We start from the raw sequence: 18,189 nt of genomic DNA on the forward strand, positions 1-18,189 counted from the left end.
AGGTTTACACACTTCACAGCACTCACCAAAGCACATACCCTCCCCAATGTCCATAACCCCACCCCCCTTCTCCCAACCCCCCTCCCCCCAGCAACCCTCAGTTTGTTTTGTGAGATTAAGAGTCACTTATGGTTTGTCTCCCTCCCAATCCCATCTTGTTTCATTGATTCTTCTCCTACCCACTTAAGCCCCCATGTTGCTTCACCACTTCCTCATCTCTTTTCTTTTTGATAAGTCTGGCCAGGGGCTTATCAATTTTATTAATTCTTTCAAAGAACCAGCTCCTAGTTTTGTTGATTTGTTCTACTGGGTTTTTTTTGGTTTCTATTTCATTGATTTCTGCTCTGATCTTTATGATTTCTTTTCTCCTGCTGGGTTTAGAGTTTCTTTTTTGTTCTTTCTCCAGCTCCTTTAGGTGTAGGGTTAGGTTGTATACCTGAGACCTTTCTTGTTTCTTGAGAGAGGCTCATACCGCTATATATTTTCCTCTCAGGACTGCCTTTGTTGTGTCCCACAGATTTTGAACCATTGTATTTTCATTATCATTTGTTTCCATGATTTTTTTCAATTCTTCTTTAATTTCCTGGCTGACCCATTCATTCTTTAGAAGGATGCTGTTTAGTCTCCATGTATTTAGGTTCTATCCATAGTGATTCACTTCTAAAAATAAAATAAGGTGATGGGATGGGGGTATAGCTTCCAAAGGTTTTGCGGCTTCTCCCTTGCTCTCTCTGAGGTTACTCAGCTCAGCTTGGGGAACCTTGCTGCCATGTCATGAGGACAAGAAGCCCTAGGGAATGGTCCCATGTGTGTGTGGGGCGGAGAACTGGGTCTGCAGTCAATAGCCAGTAATCTTAGAAGCAGATATTCCAGCCCTGGTCAAGGTTGGAGATGCCCACAGCTCCATCCAACATCCTGACTGTTATAGGCTAAATTGTGCATATCAAATCCTAACCCCTAGTCCCTCAGAATGGAACTGAATTTGAAGAGGAGGCCTTTAAAGAGGCCATGAAGGTAAATCAAAGCTATTAGCATGGGGCCTAATCCAACAAGATTGAAGTCCTTGTAGAAAGAGGGAGAGATGCTAGAGGTGTGCATGAGTAGAGTGATGACCATATGAGGACAAAGCAGCGAGAGGATGGCTGTCTGTAAGCCTAGGAGAGAGGCCTTGGAAAAAAACCAACCTTGCCATAAATATCTGTTGTTTAAGCTGCTTGCTACGTGGCATTTTATTATGGCAGCCCTAGAAAATGAATGCAAACCTCAAAACAGTCCTTGGTGAAGAACTGCCCAGCTAAGCTGCTCTTGGATTTCTGATACTTGGAAAGTGTATGAGATAATAAACACCTGTCATTTTAAGCTGCATGATTTTGGAATCATTAGCTATGCAACAATAGATAACTCATACAGTTACCCGTCATGCTTACATTTACACCCATTCTCACTCTTCTGGCCTTTCCTCTCTGCATAGAGATAAACTCAGGTCTCACCTAAAAATGCATTTTCTTGGCCTCATGACCCCCTCCAGCTGTTGTCCTCCTCCTGCTTTTGCTCCTCCGCAGAGCTCTTTGAAGGAGTTATCTCTCTACACCCATGCTTTCTGTACTCTCTCACCCTCATGCCCTTCCTCACCTTCCCTTTGGCTCTGGGGCACCCTTGATCTCCTGCCAAGGCCCTTTTCCTCACCTTGACCTCTTCCTGTCTGAGGGAGATGCTGATTGTTTTTGTCTGCTTGAAATGCCTTCCTCTGTTCCTCTTTAGGGTAATTCTCCTTCCTTTGTTCAAACTGTGTTTCTAATAAGGACTGTAAAAGACATAAATCACAGTAACTCAGAGTCAGCCTATGACCCAAGCAGGGACCAACCACAGGCTTCCCCTGAGATGTTTTAACTGGAACTGAGGATTGGTTTTCCTCTCTATCCATAATGTTTTGAAATGTGATTCCAGAACTGACAGGAGCTTTTGTTCTAGTGTCCTTAAAATAGATGACTTGAGAGAATAAAGTTGGTAATTGGGAAGGAAGGAGACAAAAGACAGAAATTCTGTCTCTGTCTTTTTGCACTTTAATTATTTGAGCTAAAGAATTTGGATTCTATCATTGAAACCAAAAAATTCTCACTGATCTGGTGGCCCTAATTCTGTTCTCTTTCAGCTGTATGTTTCCCTTGTGCATTCCCACCCTCTCCCAGGGCCACCATCAGGATAGAAATGCTTCCAAGTCCAAAATCAATGTCTCCAACCCCCATCTCCATCCTGAACTCCAGGTCCATCAAGCCTCTATTCTTCTGGCAGTGTCTAGCACACAGGTGGACTCATTAAACTCAGTATGACCATAGTAATTCATCTCCTCTGTTCCCACACCCGCTTTTTCAGAAAACGCTTGAGTCATCCTATTATCCCCATCTCTAAATGATCACTAGGATCTGAAGATTTCATTTGTTAAAACTTAAGCCTCCCAACTATATGTTGTCTACAAGAAAGCCACTTTAAAAATAAAGACATGTGGGGCACCTGGGTGGCTCAGTGGGTTAAGCCTCTGCCTTCGGCTCAGGTCATGATCTCAGGGTCCTGGGATCGAGTCCTGCATAGGGCTTTCTGCTCATCAGGGAGCCTGCTTCCTCCTCTCTCTCTCTCTTTCTCTGCCCACTTGTGATCTCTCTCTGTCAAATAAATAAATAAAATCTTAAAAAAATACACATATTAAAAGTAAAGAAATAAAGATGTATCATGAAAACAAAAGAAAGTTGGAAAGAGGAGGAGCAAGATGGCAGGGAAGTAGGAGACCTAAATATCATTGGGTCCCAGGAGTTCAGCTAGATAGTTATCAAACCATTCTGAACATCTACAAACTCAAAGGGAGACCAAAGAGAAGAAGAGCACCAATTCTAGGAACAGAAAATTGACCACTTTCTGGAAGTCAGGACATTCAGAGAAGTGAATCTGAGGTGATAATACGGGAAGATAGACTGGAGGGGGAGGGGTTGCTCCCAGCAAGCGGTGGAGCAGCAGAGAACAAAACAGAACGTTCAGAAGTCCACTCCACTGAGAGACGTCGCTCCAGAGGCTAAGTGGGGGAGAGTGGTGAGGGGGTAGAGCCCTCATGGGGACAGTGTGGTCTCAGGACCTGCAGGATCACAGTAAGACCAGGGGTACCTGAATGTGGCAGAGCTCCCAGGTATTGGAGCTGGAAAGCCAGCTACAGAGTTGGAGCTGAGGAGAAGGCAATCAGCTCAGGGTTATCTTAAACCATGATTCAAGCAGGGACCCCACAAGCAGCAGATCCAGGAAGACTCCCTCCTTCCTCCTCTGGGAGGAATGGTGAGGGAGCATGCTACAGGAATCTGCTAGGTTTGGAGTCTCCAAACAGGGCCATACACAGGAGATAGAAACGCTTGGTCACAGGCCAGATGAGCACAGAGTGTGGCCAGAGACCAGGGAGATGGGGGTGATTGATTGCTTTTCTCTGAGGGTGCACTGAGGAGTGCCCTGAGCACTCAGCTTCTACTGGCTGGAGATTTGGAGGCTGCCATCTTCATTCTCCTTCTCCAAAGATGTGTGGAAAGCATTCTGGGAACAAAAGCTACTGAGAGCAAAACAGAGCAGATTACTTAGCCTGGCCCCTGGGAAGGGTGGTGCAATTCTGCTTTGGGCAAAGACATTTGAGAATCACTGCAACAGGCCACTCCCCGAGAAGATCAGCAAGAACATCCAGCCAAGACCAAGTACACCAATCCATGAGAACTGCAAAACTTCAGAGCTACTGGAACACAGCACATATACTTCATGGCTTTTTTCACATGATCCTTTAGTCTTGCAAAGTTAAATTTTTTAAATTTTATTTTTTTTCTTAATCCATTTAAATTTTTTTCCTTTTTCCTATTTTAACATTTTAACTATTTTATCTTATTAATACCTTTTTAAAAATATTTTAAAATTTTCATTTTTATAGTCATATTCTATCTCTTCATTGTATTTAACCTTATTTTTTTGTATACATATAGGTTTTTCTTTCTTTAAAATTTTGGGATACAGTTTCTTCTAATAGATCAAAATATACCTCAGATCTGACCTGACCACATTCTTTTCTCTCTTTTTTTTCTTTCTGACCGCATTCTTTTCTCTCTTTTTTTTCTTTCTTAAACCAACTTCTTATCTTATCAATTCCTTTCTTAGAATCTTTTCTTGATTTTCATCTTTACAGTCATATTCCATACCTTCATCACCTTTATATATTCTTGTATATATATAAATTTTTTTCTTTCTTTAAAATTTTGTTAGGCAGTTACTCATAACAGATTAAAATATATCCAAAACCAAGAGTGTGGCTCTCTTCTAGCCACCAGGCCAGTGTGTGTGTGTGTGTGTGTGTGTGTGTGTGTATGTGTGTGTGTGTGTGTGTGTATGTGTATGTATATGTGTATATGTATATGTGTGTATATGTACACACACACACACATATATATGTATTTCTTCTATCCCTGGTTTCGGGACACTTCTGATTAAGTTAGTATATATTTTTCTGGGTTTGTTGTTACCCTTTTAGTATATTGTTCTCTCATTCACCTATTATTATCACCTATAATATTCACCTATTATTATCTCATTCACCTATTATTATATAAAATCACAAGGTGGAAAATCTCACCACACACACACACAAAAAGAATAAGAGGCAGTAACGATGGCTAGGGATCTAATCAATACGGACACTAGTAATATGTCAGAACTAGAGTTCAGAATGATGGTTATCAAGGTGCCAGCTAGGCTCAAAAAAGCATAGAAGATACTAGAGAATCACTTTCTGGAGAAATAAAATAACTAAAATCTAACCAAGTTGAAATTTTAAAAAGCTATTAATGAGGTGCAATAAGAAATGGATTCTCTTACTACTAGGATAAATGAAGCAGAAGAGAGAATTAGTGATATAGAAGACCAAATGATGGAGAATAAAGAAGCTGAGAAAAAGAGACACAAAAAACTACAGGACCACAAGGGGAGAATTTGAGAGATAAGTGATACCATAAGATGAAACAATATTAGAATAAATGGGATCCCAGAAGAAGAAGAAAGAGAGAAAGGGGCAGAAGGCATATTGGAGCAAATTATAACAGAGAATTTCCGTAATTTGGCAAATGAAACAAGCATCAAAATCCAGGAGGCACAGAGAACGCCCTCAAAATCAATAAAAATAGGCCCACACCCCATCATTTAATAGTAAAACTTACAAGTCTCAGTGACAAAGAGAAAATCCTGGAAGCAGCTTGGGACAAGAGGTGTGTAACATACAATGGTAAAAATATTAGATTGGCACAGAGACCTGGCAGGCCAGAAAGGACTGGAATGGTATATTCAGAGCACTAAATGAGAAAAACATGAAGCCAAGAATACTATATCCAGCTAGGCTGTTACTGAGAATAGGAGAGATAAAAAGCTTCCAAGACAAACAAAAGCTAATAGAATTTGAAAACACCAAACTAGCCTTACAGAAAATATGGAAAGTGGTCCTTTAAGCAAAGAGAGAACTTAAAATTAACAGACCAAAAAGGAATTTATTGCCTGTAATGCAATACAATGGCACTAAATTCATATCTTTCAATAGTTACCATGAATGTAAATGGGCTAAATGTCCCTATCAAAAGAAACAAGTTATCCGGATGGATAAAAAAAACAAGACCCATCATATTCTGTTTACAAGAAACCCCTTTTAGACCCAAGGTTATCTCCAGATTTAAAGAGAAGGGGTGGGAAACATTTAACCATGCTAATGGACATTAAAAAAAAAAAAAAAAAGCTGGATGGCAATCCTTGTATCAGATAAATTAGATTTTAAGCCAAAGCCTATAATAAGAGATGAGGAAGGATACTATATCATAATTAAAGGGTCTGTCCAACAAGAAGATCTAACAATTTAAAATATCTATGCCCCTAACATGGGAGCAGCCAACTATATAAACCAATTAATAAGAATATCAAAGAAACACAACAACAATAATACAATAATAGTAGGGGACTTTAACACCCCCCTCACCGAAATGGACAGATCGCCTAAGCAAAAGATCAACATGGAAATAAAGGCTTTAAATGACACACTGGACCAGATGGACATCACAGATATATTTAGGACATTCCAACCCAAAGCAACAGAAATTCTTCTCTAGTGCATATGGAACATTTTCCAGAATGGATTATATCCTGGATCACAAATCAAGTCTCAAACAGTACCAAAAGATTGGGATCATTCCCTGCATATTTTCATATCACAATGCTTTGAAACAAGAACTCAACCGTAAGAGGAAAGTTGGAAAGAACTCAAATATGTGGAGGCTTAAGAACATCTTACTAAAGAATGAATGGGTCAACCATGAAATTAAAGAAGAATTTTAAAAATTCATGGAAACAAGTGAAAATGAAAACACAACGGTTCACAATCTTTGGGACACAGTAAAGGAGGTCTTGAAAGGAAAATATATGGTGATACAAGCCTTTCTCAAGAAACAAGAAAGGTCTCAAGTACACAACCTAACCCTACACCTAAAGGAGCTGGAGAAAGAGCAGCAAAGAAAGCCTAAACCCAGCAGAAGAAAAGAAATCATAAAGATCAGAGCAGAAATCAACGAAATAGAAACCAAAAGAAAAGTAGAACAAATCAACAAAACTAGGACCTGGTTCTTTGAAAGAATTAATAAGGCTAACAACCCCCTAGCCAGACTTATCAAAAAGAAAAGAGAAAGGACCCAAGTTAATAAAATCATGAATGAAAGAGGAGAAATTACAACCAACACCAAAGAAATACAAACAATTATAAGAACATATTATGAGCAACTCTACACCAGCAAATTTGACAATCTGGAAGAAATGGATGCATTCCTAGAGACACATAAACTACCAAACTGAACCAGGAAGAAATAGAAAACCTGAACAGACTCATAACTAAAAAGGAGATTGAAGCAATCATCAAAAATCTCCTAACAAACAAGAGCCCAGGGCCAGACAGCTTCCCATGGGAATTCTACCAAACATCTAAAGAATCAATACCTATTCTTCTGAAACTGTTACAAAAAATAAAAAATGGAAGGAAATCTTCCAAACTCATTTTATGAGGCCAGCATTACCTTGATCACAAAACCAAGACCCCATCAAAAAAGAGAATTACAGACCAATATCCTTGATGAACACAGATGCAAAAATTCTCACCAAATACTAGCCAATAGGATCCAACAGTATCTTAAAAGGATTATTTATCAAGACCAAGTGGGATTTATTCCTGGGCTGCAACTTTGGTTCAACATCTGTAAATCGATCAATGTGATACACTACCTTAATAGAAGAAAGAACAAGAACCATATGATACTCTCAATAGATGTTTAAAAAGCATTTGACAGGGGCACCTGGGTGGCTCAGCGGGTTAAAGCTTCTGCCTTCGGCTCAGGTCATGATCCTAGGGTTCTGGGATCAAGCCCTGCATGGGGCTCTCTGCTCAGCAGGGAACCTGCTTCCTCCTCTCTCTGTCTGCCTCTCTGCCTACTTGTGATCTCTGTCAAATAAATAAAATCTTTAAAAAAAAAAGCATTTGACAAAGTACAGCATTCTTTCTTGATCAAAACTCTTCATAGAGTAAGGATAGAGGGTACATACCTCAACATCATAAAAGCCATCTATGGAAAACCCACCACGAATATCATTCTCAATGGGGGAAAAGTGAGATCTTTTCCCCCAAGGTCAGGAACATGGCAGGGCTGTCCACTATCATCACCGCTACTCAATATAGTACTAGAAGTCCTAACCTCAGCAATCAGACAACAGAAAGAAATAAAAGATATCCAAATTAACAAAGAAGAAGTCAAACTCTCATTCTTTGTAGATGATATGACACTTTATGTGAAAAATCCAAAAGACTCCACTCCAAAACTGCTAGAACTTATACCAGGATTCAGTAAATATAGAGCAGGATATAAAATCAATGCACAGAAATCAGCTGCATTTCTATACACCAACCAACAAGACAGAAGAAAGAGAAATTAAGGAGTTGATCTCGCTTACAATTGCACCCAAAACCATAAGATACCTAGGAATAAACCTAACCAAAGAGGCAAAGATTCTGTACTCAGAAAACTATAAAGTACTCACGGAAGAAATTGAGGAAGACACAAAGAAATGGAAAAACATTCCATGCTCATGGATTGGAAGAAAAAATATTGTGAAAATGTCTATGCTACCTAAAGTAATCTACACATTTAATGCACTCTTTATCAAAATATCATCAATTTTTTTCAAAGAAATGGAACAAATTATCCTAAAATTTATATGGAACCAGAAAAGACCCCGAATAGCCAAAGGAATGTTGAAAAAGAAAACCAAAGTTGGCAGCATCACAATTCCAGACTTCAAGCTCTGTGACAAAGCTGGCATCATCAAGACAGTATGGTATTGGCAAAAAAACAGACATATAGATCAATGGAACAGAATAGAGAGCCCAGAAATGGACTTTCAACTCTATGGTCAACTAATCTTTGACAAAGCAAGAAGGAATGTCCAATGAAAAAAACAGTCCCTTCAACAAATGGTGTTGGGAAAATTGGACAGCCAAATTCAGAAGAGTGAAACTGGACCGTTTCCTTATAACATACAAAAATAGACTCAAAATGGATTAGTGGTTTAAAGACCTCAATGTGAGACAGAAATCCATCAAAATGCTTGAGGAGAACACAGGCAGCAACCTTTTTGACCTCAGCCACAGCAACTTCTTCCTAAAAACATCACCAAGGACAAGGGAAGCAAGGGCAAAAATGAACCACTGGGACTTCATAAAGATAAAAAGCTTTTGCACAGCAAAGGAAACAGTCAACAAAACCAAAAGACAACCGACAGAATGGGAGAAGATATTTGCAGATGACATATCAGATAAAGGGCTGGTATCCAAAATCTAAAATGAACTTATCAAACGTAACACACAAAGAACAAATAATCAAATCAAGAAATGGGCAGAAGACATGAACAGACATTTCTGCAAAGAAGACATCCATCCAAATGGCCAAAAGACACATGAAAAAGTGCTCCACATCACTCCACACCAGGGAAATACAAATCAAAACCACAGCGAGATACCCCCTCACACCAGTCAGAATGGCTCAAACTAACAAGTCAGGAAACAACAGATGTTGGCGAGGATGTGGAGAAAGGGCAACCCTCCTATACTGTTGGTGGGAATTCAAGCTAGTGCAACCACTCTGGAAAACAGTATGGAGGTTCCTCAAAAAGTTGAAAATAGAGCAATCCTAGGACCCAGCAATCACACTACTGGTTATTTACCCTAAATATACAACTGTAGTGATCCGAAAGAGCACATGCACCCTAATATTTATAGCAACAACGTCCACAATAGCCAAACTATGGAAAGAACCTAGATATCCATCAACAGATGAATCTATAAAGAAGATGTAGTATATGTATAGACAATGGAATACTACGCAGCCATCAAAAGAAATGAAATCTTGTCATTTGCAGCAACATAAATGGAACTAGAGGGTATTATGCTAAGTGAAATAAGTCAGAGAAAAACAATTATCATACGATCTCTCTGATATGAGGAATTTGAGAGGTAGGGCGAGAGTTGCGGGGAAAAAATGAAACAAGATGGGATCAGGAGGGAGACAAACCATAAGAGACTCTTAATCTCAGGAAACAAACTAAGTTGTTGAGGGGAAGGATGGTGTGGCTGAGTTGTGGATATTGGGGAGGGTATATGCCATGGTGAGTGCTGTGAATACTGTGATTCACAGACTTATACCCCTGAAGCAAATAACACATCATATGTTGAAGGAAGGAAGGAAGTAAGGAAGGAGGGAAGGAAGAAAGAAAGAAAACTGGAGTAGCTAAAGTTATTTCAGATAGAGCAGACTCCAGTGTACGGAGAATTAAGAGGGCAAGGTGGAATAAAAACAGGCATTACATAATAACAAATAATCAATAAAACTGATAAACCTCTAGCCAAGTTAACCAAGAAAAATTTGTAATACCAGAAATGAGAGAGGAACATCTCAAGAATAATTAACTTGATCTCATGGACATTAAAATGATAAAAAAAAGGAATATTATGAGCAACTAGATCCCTACAAATTTGTAATACCAGAAATGAGAGAGGAACATCTCAAGAATAATTAACTTGATCTCATGGACATTAAAACGATAAAAAAAAAAAGGAATATTATGAGCAACTAGATCCCTACAAATTTGGTAGCTTAGATGAAATAGACCAATTCCCTGAAAGACAAAAACTGCAAGAACTCACACAAGAAGAAATAGACAATCTGAATAAGCCTATATCTATTAAAGAAATGGAATCAATAATTAACAACCTGTCAAAAAAAAAAAAAGGGCACCAGCCCTAGATAGTTTCACCAATGAATTCCACCAAACATCTAAGGAAGAAATGAGACTCACTTTCTATAATATCTCCCAGGAAACGGAAGCAGAGAAAACACTTCCTAGCTCATACTATGAGACCAGCATTACCCTACTACCACAGCCAGATGAAAGACATTGAAAGAAAGGAAAAACTAGAGGCTCTCTCCTGTCCTGCCCATCCCTTGATCCCCTGTCATGCTTCCCCTGGGAGACTAGAAGCCTCGCAGGTAGACTTGCTGCTTCTGGTCTCTCTAGAAATTATTGTTCATTCCACCAACTGAGTGATCTTTACAAAGATGCAAATAATTGGCACATCATGCCTCTTCACAACTAGGAGTGTGTCATATCTTTTTTTGGCTTGTTTTTAAGTAGGCTCCACACTGTTTCAGGCTGCAGTGTGGGGCTTAAACCCAGGGCCCTGCGATCAAGACCTGAGCTGAAATCAAGAGTCAGATGCTTAACTGACTGAGCCACCAGGGACCCCAGGGTGTGCCATTTCTCTATCACAGTCAGGTCCTTCAGGATCATGGCCCGTCTGGCGTTTCGCCTCAAATCTCACCTCTTCTCCCACAGGGTGCCCTAAATTTCATGCAGTTCCCAAAATAGCCCACATTCTCTCTCACTTGGGTGTCTGTGCACTTGATCTGATGTGAGTTTAGCAGGAGCGCATACGCACGCATGTCTGTATCCACACACAGGCACCCTCTCATGGTGCAGCTGTAATTTCCTCTCTCAGCACTTATTCCTGTTTTTATGGTCAGTGTGTGTATCTCTCCAACATTGGTGATAATCTTAAGACCAGAACTGTGCCCTACTCATTCCAGTAGGGGCTCACAATATTCTTGCTGAAAGAATGGGAGCAAGGATGAGTGGGTTGGTGGGTAGATAGATGTTTGGCCACCGGGAAGATGAAAACACCTTCCTATTCCAGGAGAGCAGTATGGCATTGCCTCTGAGGGAAAACTCTGGGTGTTCACAAGTTCCTGCCTCTTGTTAGTGAGATGATCTCTTCTTAGCTCAGATGCCCTTGCCCAGCCCTGAGGCAGGTCAGTGTGTTGCTGAGCCCACTGGGGCAGTGTCATGCACTGGCCTCAGGGTCTACCTAACTTCAGGTACCAGAATGGGGGTGACAATCATCTGATGGGAGAAGGTTGAGGTACTGGTTACCAAAGTCTTTCTCAGAGCTGCAGGATGTCTAAAGCTACACATATCACTGTCATGGCCTTCTGGGCATCATTAAAGTGGAGCATGGAAGAAGCGTTAAGAAAATGCTGAAAGGTGAGTGAGGGAAGAATCCAAATGTTGCTGGGACTAGAAGGGGCTGTGTGCCATGTGGTGTATGGGGCATACAGGAGGAGACTGGAGTCTGAGAAGCAAAACCCACACTGAGTCTCTGGTCTATAGGAAGCTAGTCTAGAGGGGGATGCTACCCTGGAGGGCTGAGAAAGCATTGTCCAAGGAAGTGGTGCAGAAAGGTGTCTGGGGCACGGGCTGGGGGAGGGACTGAGAGGCTTGGAAATTATCCTATGTCACCAGCCAAATCCTCCAGAGCTGAGGGCTCCTGATGTGGAATCTGTCATCCCAAGGGGAACAGATGGTGGGCACAGGTGAGAAGGGCTACCACCACTCAGTGAAAGACAGCCCAGTCTAGCAGGTGACAGGGGCCCTGGCTAGACCATCCCACTGCAGACACTCAAAATAGTCCAATATTGGTGGTTTCAGATGGTTTGATCTAATATATGTGCTGATATATGAATATGTTAAAAAATTATATTTTATAATATTATGCAATTTTTGTGTAAACATATATATATAAAGATGGATATATATCTTTTTTTAGAGGTAATTATATTGAACCGTTACCAGGGTTTTTTTTTTTAAAGATTTTATTTATTTGACAGAGAGAGAGAAATCACAAGTAGGCAGAGAGGCAGGCAGAGAGAGAGGGGGGAGGAAGCAGGCTCCCTGCGGAGCAGAGAGCCCGACGTGGGGCTCGATCCCAGGACCCTGGGATCATGACCTGAGCTGAAAGCAGAGGCTTTAACCCACTGAGCCACCCAGGCGCCCCACCAGGGGTTTTTTGAGGGGAGGTGAGGACTGGGGTGAGGAGTAGAGGGATGGAAGTGGGGGAAGACTTTTCCTTCACAAGTTTCTCCTTTCAGTCATGTTTGGCATTTCAATATCCATATATTTTTATTACTTATTTTGTTGTCTATGGCCTTTCCTGGCTGCCTGAAATCCTACCCTTTTCTCATAGGTACAACCATCTGCAAGAATCAGCTACCGAGTTCATGACAGGGAGGAATGGGAGGGGCTGACCCCTGCACTACTGAGGTGGGAGTTCTCCCTGGTGCTGGGTTTAGCAGCCTGGGCAGGGATAGGCCCTGTCAACCCAGATTCTGAGCCTCTCCATGTGTCCTGATCCAGCCAGGATGGCTCAGCCCCTCTCTGCAGCCCAGGGCCCAGAGGGACACACCCTCCATTGAAAGGAGTCCCAACCCACACAGCATTGCCTGGCATTTAGGATGATGTTGGTGGGGTCACGGTCGTGTGGCGTCATGGGTATTCCCATGAATACCATGTGACTGGCAATTCAGGAGATAGATGTCCCTGAGAGGTACCCCTGGCCCTGAAACATGATGCTCTTGGGTCCTCACCAGGGATCCCTTCTCTTTTGCCCAGGTAAGTCCAGGTTGAGGATGTGAAACTATAGTCCTCCATCCTATCCTCCCCTATTGGGCACAGGGGCTGGCTACCCCCACTGTCCAAAACCGTGTGCTGATGTAGTACCAAGAGACCCTGCTTCCTTAGAGCCTCATTCCTAGAGCCTCCCGGGGAAGTCAGTGATGGCAGGATGGCCTCTCTGAAGAGGCTCTAGTGGGAGAATTTTTCCTTCCAGTAGGGCTCTGCTCCCCTTCCAGAGGGGCAGTGCAGCTGCAGGGAATTCAGCCGGGGTCCTGTTCCTCCACAATGTGGTATGATGAGCCTCTTAAACTAAGTTTATCCCTCCCCCACTCACACCTAACACACACACCTGGATTCAGGTGCTTTAGGGCTCCCTGCTAGTACAGGTGAAGTGCCTGCTCACTTCTCCAGCCTCATTTCTGGCCCACTCAGACCTGGCTTAAGTGTCCCCTTGCAGTCTCCCTGACTTTGTCTTCACCCATCCTAGCTAATGCCTGCCTTCTCTGGTCACAGAAGACCCTGGCCAGTCCTCAGGAAGGGCATTCATGTCCTGTACTGAACTCATGGTTTACCTTCTTTCAGAGACTGGCTTCTCCCAAGCTTTGGTTTGGCAGAGTGACTTCAGCCTGCCCAGGGACAGCTTGGAAGACAGGGCCCTTGAGAAGCCTTCTTGACTTTACTGTTTTTACCAATGGTATTTCCTTGCTTGGTAGTCCCATCAGGAAAGATGGGCTCCTTCTCAGAAACTGGTTTGTTCTTAACAAGGACATGTTTGAACTTGTCCCTGCTTGTATTTTGTTTTTGCATTGCCCACCAGGAATCTCAGAGTAATCTTGGTGGCTACGTTTAACAAATACACTGAGCCTTCCTTTACTAACCTTTCTCTAGCCAAATTGTACTTTCCTACTTTAATTTTTCCTACTTTATCTTGCTTTCTCATTTCTTTTTTTTTATTCTTTTGCATTGTAGGTATCTCTGAAATTTGCCTCAAATGACTGTCTTTTGTTTATTTTTTGTATAAGGCAGGTGATCTGTGAGAGAGATTTGCAGATACATGTGCCTGGGGTATCAGTCTATTCCACAGCGCTATGGTTCCTTTGCCTACCACGAACATTCTGTCCATAGGCTCCAGAACAAAGCAGGGCCTCAGACTGTACTCAGGCTCCATGCAGAGAGTTTTCCAATAGCAGTTTATTAATTTAATCTGTACAACAATGCTACAAGGTGGGTGATATGGTCTCATTTGACAGATGAAGAAACTGAGGCTTCAGGTCCCACACCTGGTAGGTGATTGAGTTGGGATTTGAACCCATGCTTGTCTGGCTGGGAAATTCTTGTTTATTTCACTTTACCCCTCTCCTTGGTCTGACATGCGGTACTCTCTAGGACTGGATTGTCCAATGTGGCAGCAACTAGATATATGTAGCTACTTACATTTAAATTCATTTTAGTTAAAATTAAAAATTCAGAGGTGCCTGGGTGGCTCAGTCCGTTATGCATCTGCCTTTGGCTCAGGCCATGATCCCAGAGTCCCGGGATCAAGCCCTGCGTCAGGCTCCCTGCTCAGCAGGAGTCTGCTTCTCTCTCTCCTCCCTGCTCCTGCTTTCTCTCACTATCTCTGTCTGTCTGACTCTCTCAAATAAATAAATAAAACCTTTTAAAAAACATTTTAAAAAACCTTTTAAAAAAATTGAATATTCAGTTCCTTGGTCACCCCAGCCACACTTCAAGTGCTCAGTAGGCACATGTGTGGCTAGTGGCTACTGTGCTGGACAATGCAGAAGAGAATATCTCTATCAACATGGAAGAAGAATCTGTTTCCCTAGTCCCACACTCAGTTTCTGCTAGGAGACAGCAGTGCCCAAGCTGGACTTGTACTTTCTTTCCTCTGCAACTATGTGATGGCCTTTCCTTAGCCTGGAACATCCCAACCCTCCACCTTGTCATCAAGCCATCCTTTCCTACGCCGCACATTTGTCCCTCTGCCTCCTTCTCTGTCACCCTTCCCCCTTCCCACCCTGTCCTCCACCCCAGCAATATCCTCCTCTAACTCTTGATACCTATGAGGCCTGCATTTCTGGATGGGTCACTTTTCTTTTGCACAGACTTATCTTACCTACCCAGTAGTGAAGGAACATGATACACACTGCTTGATTAATTGAGGAGATAGACAAAAGGGTCTAAATGGCATTGGATAGAAACTTGACTTCACTCCTAGCTTAACCTATTCTATTCCTTCATTCAACATATCTTCCCCAAATGCCTCTTCTTTGCCATGCCCTGGGTGGATGTGGGGGACAGAGAAATCTTGAGGAGATCCAGCCTGTGCTCTTAAGCTGTTCATAGCCAACGGCCTGAGGCAAATTTTACCCTCCTCTATCTCCATGAGCTCTTTAATGAAAAGCACAATTCTTGATCTTCTTCCCTGCAGCTTGTCATGTGCCCTGAGTGACAACGTAGAAGCGAGAGCCTTTGTGGAAGACATGAACAACACACAGTGATACAGATGCATCTAGGTAACTGGGAATGTTTGTCCTGCTGAGTCACCTCCCCACAGAGCTGCACACTCATAGTACCTGGCCCCATGCCCAAGTGAGGATGCAGCAGTGCCCAAGACACACTTCTGGACAGGTCTTCTGGGAAGAGGCACCCGAAAGCTTGGGCAACGGGGAAGGTCTCCTACTGGGAGTGCAATTGAGCTGAATACTTCTTAAATTTACTGGGGCTTGTGCTCCAGGCCGCATGCAGAGGTTTTTTTTTTTTTTTTTTTTTTTTTATAAATTATTATTTATTTATTTAGTTTTTAAACTAAAGTCTTGAACAGAGTTCAGGGATTTTATGAATCCCTGAATTTTGAACAAAATTCAAGCCCAGAGTTACAGAGTATGGCTTCAAGGGAGGCCAGGTCATGGGGAAATAAACACACACAATTTAGGAGATTTAGGATGGGGCCCCACACCCGCCAGCTGCCAGAGCCCCCCAATTCTGTATCTGAAATGTCCTTATCTGTGAAATGGGGATGGATGCCCACCATGCCGGCAGCCCAAGTGAGGCAGCTTATGGAAACCAACGGCGGAGTCCTTCCCCCAGACACCCTGTTCCCACAACTGAACACCTCCACTCTGGAGGCTTTGAGGCTGGGGATAAAGGGTCCTGCCTCACCAGGGTCCCCGGTCTTTCAGAGGTGAGTAACACGATTGTCTGCAGTTGGCCCCTAAGGTACACAGAGACAGAGGAGCCTGGGCTTTGGAGTCCCGTCTCAACTCTGCTTCTTTCTGTGGCACCCCAGCTGTCCATACATACTTGTCCATACATGTTTGTCCACAGTGGTAATATCACCAGTGTGCTGTGAGGACACAGAGTGGTGGCACATATAGTGTACCTGACATCTGCCAGGAGCCACAGCATTGGCACCCAGTCTCTCCCTCATGCCTCATGATTCCTTGGTGTGTCCTTATGCTATGAGAAGCCTGCTGGCTAGAGTAGCCCCGGCCATCAATCCCCCCTGCCAGTGAGTCTGCCTTCCTATGGCAGAGGGCCAGGGCAGCTTTTCCTCCCCTTCCTCGGCCCCCCAGTCCAGCCCTGTGCTGATAGAACAGGTTTCTGGGCTGGGGTTCCTGGTTTCCCAGCTCCTGAAAGCAATCTCTGGCTCTCTACTTCACAGGCCTACCCTACCTTGTTTCCACATGAGCCCTGCAGTGCTTCTTCCCCAGATCTGTGCCTCCCACCTTCTATCCAGCCACCTCCCTCCTGAGAGGTGGCTCCCTCACCCACCCCCCGCCCCCCCCCCCCGTCCTATCCCAAAGGCCCCGGTGCATCCAGTGGGCAGAGAAGCCTCTGGTTCTCCCTTACCTTCTCAGGTGTCTCGCTGACTCCCTTCTTCTCCACCACTTCTTCTTTTCAGGCACTCTGAAAGAGCAGGGAAAGGAGGCAGTGCCAGGGCTCCGGGCCTGTCAGAGAGTAAGGGAGAGGAGGAAGAGGCAGAAGGGCCCCAAGAGGAAATGGCCCAGCAGTCTGGGCCCACGTAATTTATTATAGGACTTTGTCCTTGGGCTCCAGGCATATCCACTCCCACATGGCTGCCACGGCCCTAGCTAGCAAAGCCTCACAGCGGCCTGATCTTTAACCCTGGCCTCTTCAGCAGACAGTCCCCACAGGCTGTCAGAGTCTGCTCTCCATGCACCTATTGCTGGCCACCAGCCAAGCCCTATGGTGACAATCAGCTGATCATCCAAGGGGTTCAACCTATTCCCAGGCATCATGCAGGTTCCAAGGAAGCCCATGCAGGACCTCTGCTCTCAAACACCTCATGTCCTAATTGGGGCACACACAGAGGAGATGCTAGGAAGCCTGTATCAGAGCTAAAGACCATCAGGGCATCTAGATTTTCAGTAGGGTCCCTGGAAGCAGAGGCAGCTGGCTCAGGCTGGGGCTCAAATGAAGGGGAATTTTTGCCATGAGGCAAGTACAGACATTTCAGGTGGTGCACCCTGGGAGATACCCTGCTGGAAGGGACAGGCAGTCCCTGGAGGTACGAGGGTGATGGCTCTGAAGGCAGGTGGAATAGAAGTCCACAGTGGGTAGCTGTTCAGCAGTAGCCCTATCCTTGGGTGAAGAGACCTTGCTTGGTGGTGCTCATGGCTGGCCCAACAAGAGTCAGTTAGATTTCTTCCTGGGCCAGGGCTTGGAAGGGACATGGGAAATGCAGACTGAGGTGTGGGAAGCAACTGTCATCTTTTAGATAGAATCGAGGCTCCAGCAGGGCAGCAGCCCTGACCTTGGCCTCTTTTGGGGACAGGAACCACGTACTGGTAGGAGAGAAAAGGGTAAAGAAGGCTCTTCCCTGTCACACCTGTGACCAAACTTGGCTTTCCTGCAGCCTAACGTGACTGCCACAATTCTCCTCAAGATGCAAATATTCTGTTAATCTTTAAAAATGTGTTTCAGAGGGGCACCTGGGTAGCTCAGTAGGTTAAGTATCTGACTTTGGCTCAGGTTATGATATCAGGGTGCTGGGATCAAGCCCTGCCATTGGTCTCTGTGCTTGGAGGGGAGCCTGCTTCTCTCTCTTCATGTGCCCCTCCCCCCTGCTTGTGTGCG

At 43.6% G+C, this 18,189-nt stretch overlaps 1 protein-coding gene across 2 annotated transcripts in view; it reads right to left on the minus strand.

Moving 5' to 3' along the window:
* Positions 1–17,077, minus strand: part of MYO7B (myosin VIIB) — a 104,062-nt gene extending 86,985 nt beyond the window's left edge. For both annotated transcript variants that reach the window (XR_006604962.1, XM_013049533.2), the window contains exon 1: positions 16,942–17,077. The gene's annotated coding sequence lies outside the window, so the exon portion shown is untranslated. The remainder of the gene's footprint in view (positions 1–16,941) is intronic.
* Positions 17,078–18,189: the final 1,112 nt, after the last annotated feature.

Source organism: Mustela putorius, unplaced genomic scaffold (genome assembly GCF_011764305.1).
Source record: "Mustela putorius furo isolate JIRA1106 unplaced genomic scaffold, ASM1176430v1.1 tig00537338_pilon_pilon_pilon, whole genome shotgun sequence".
Classification (NCBI taxonomy): domain Eukaryota; kingdom Metazoa; phylum Chordata; class Mammalia; order Carnivora; family Mustelidae; genus Mustela; species Mustela putorius.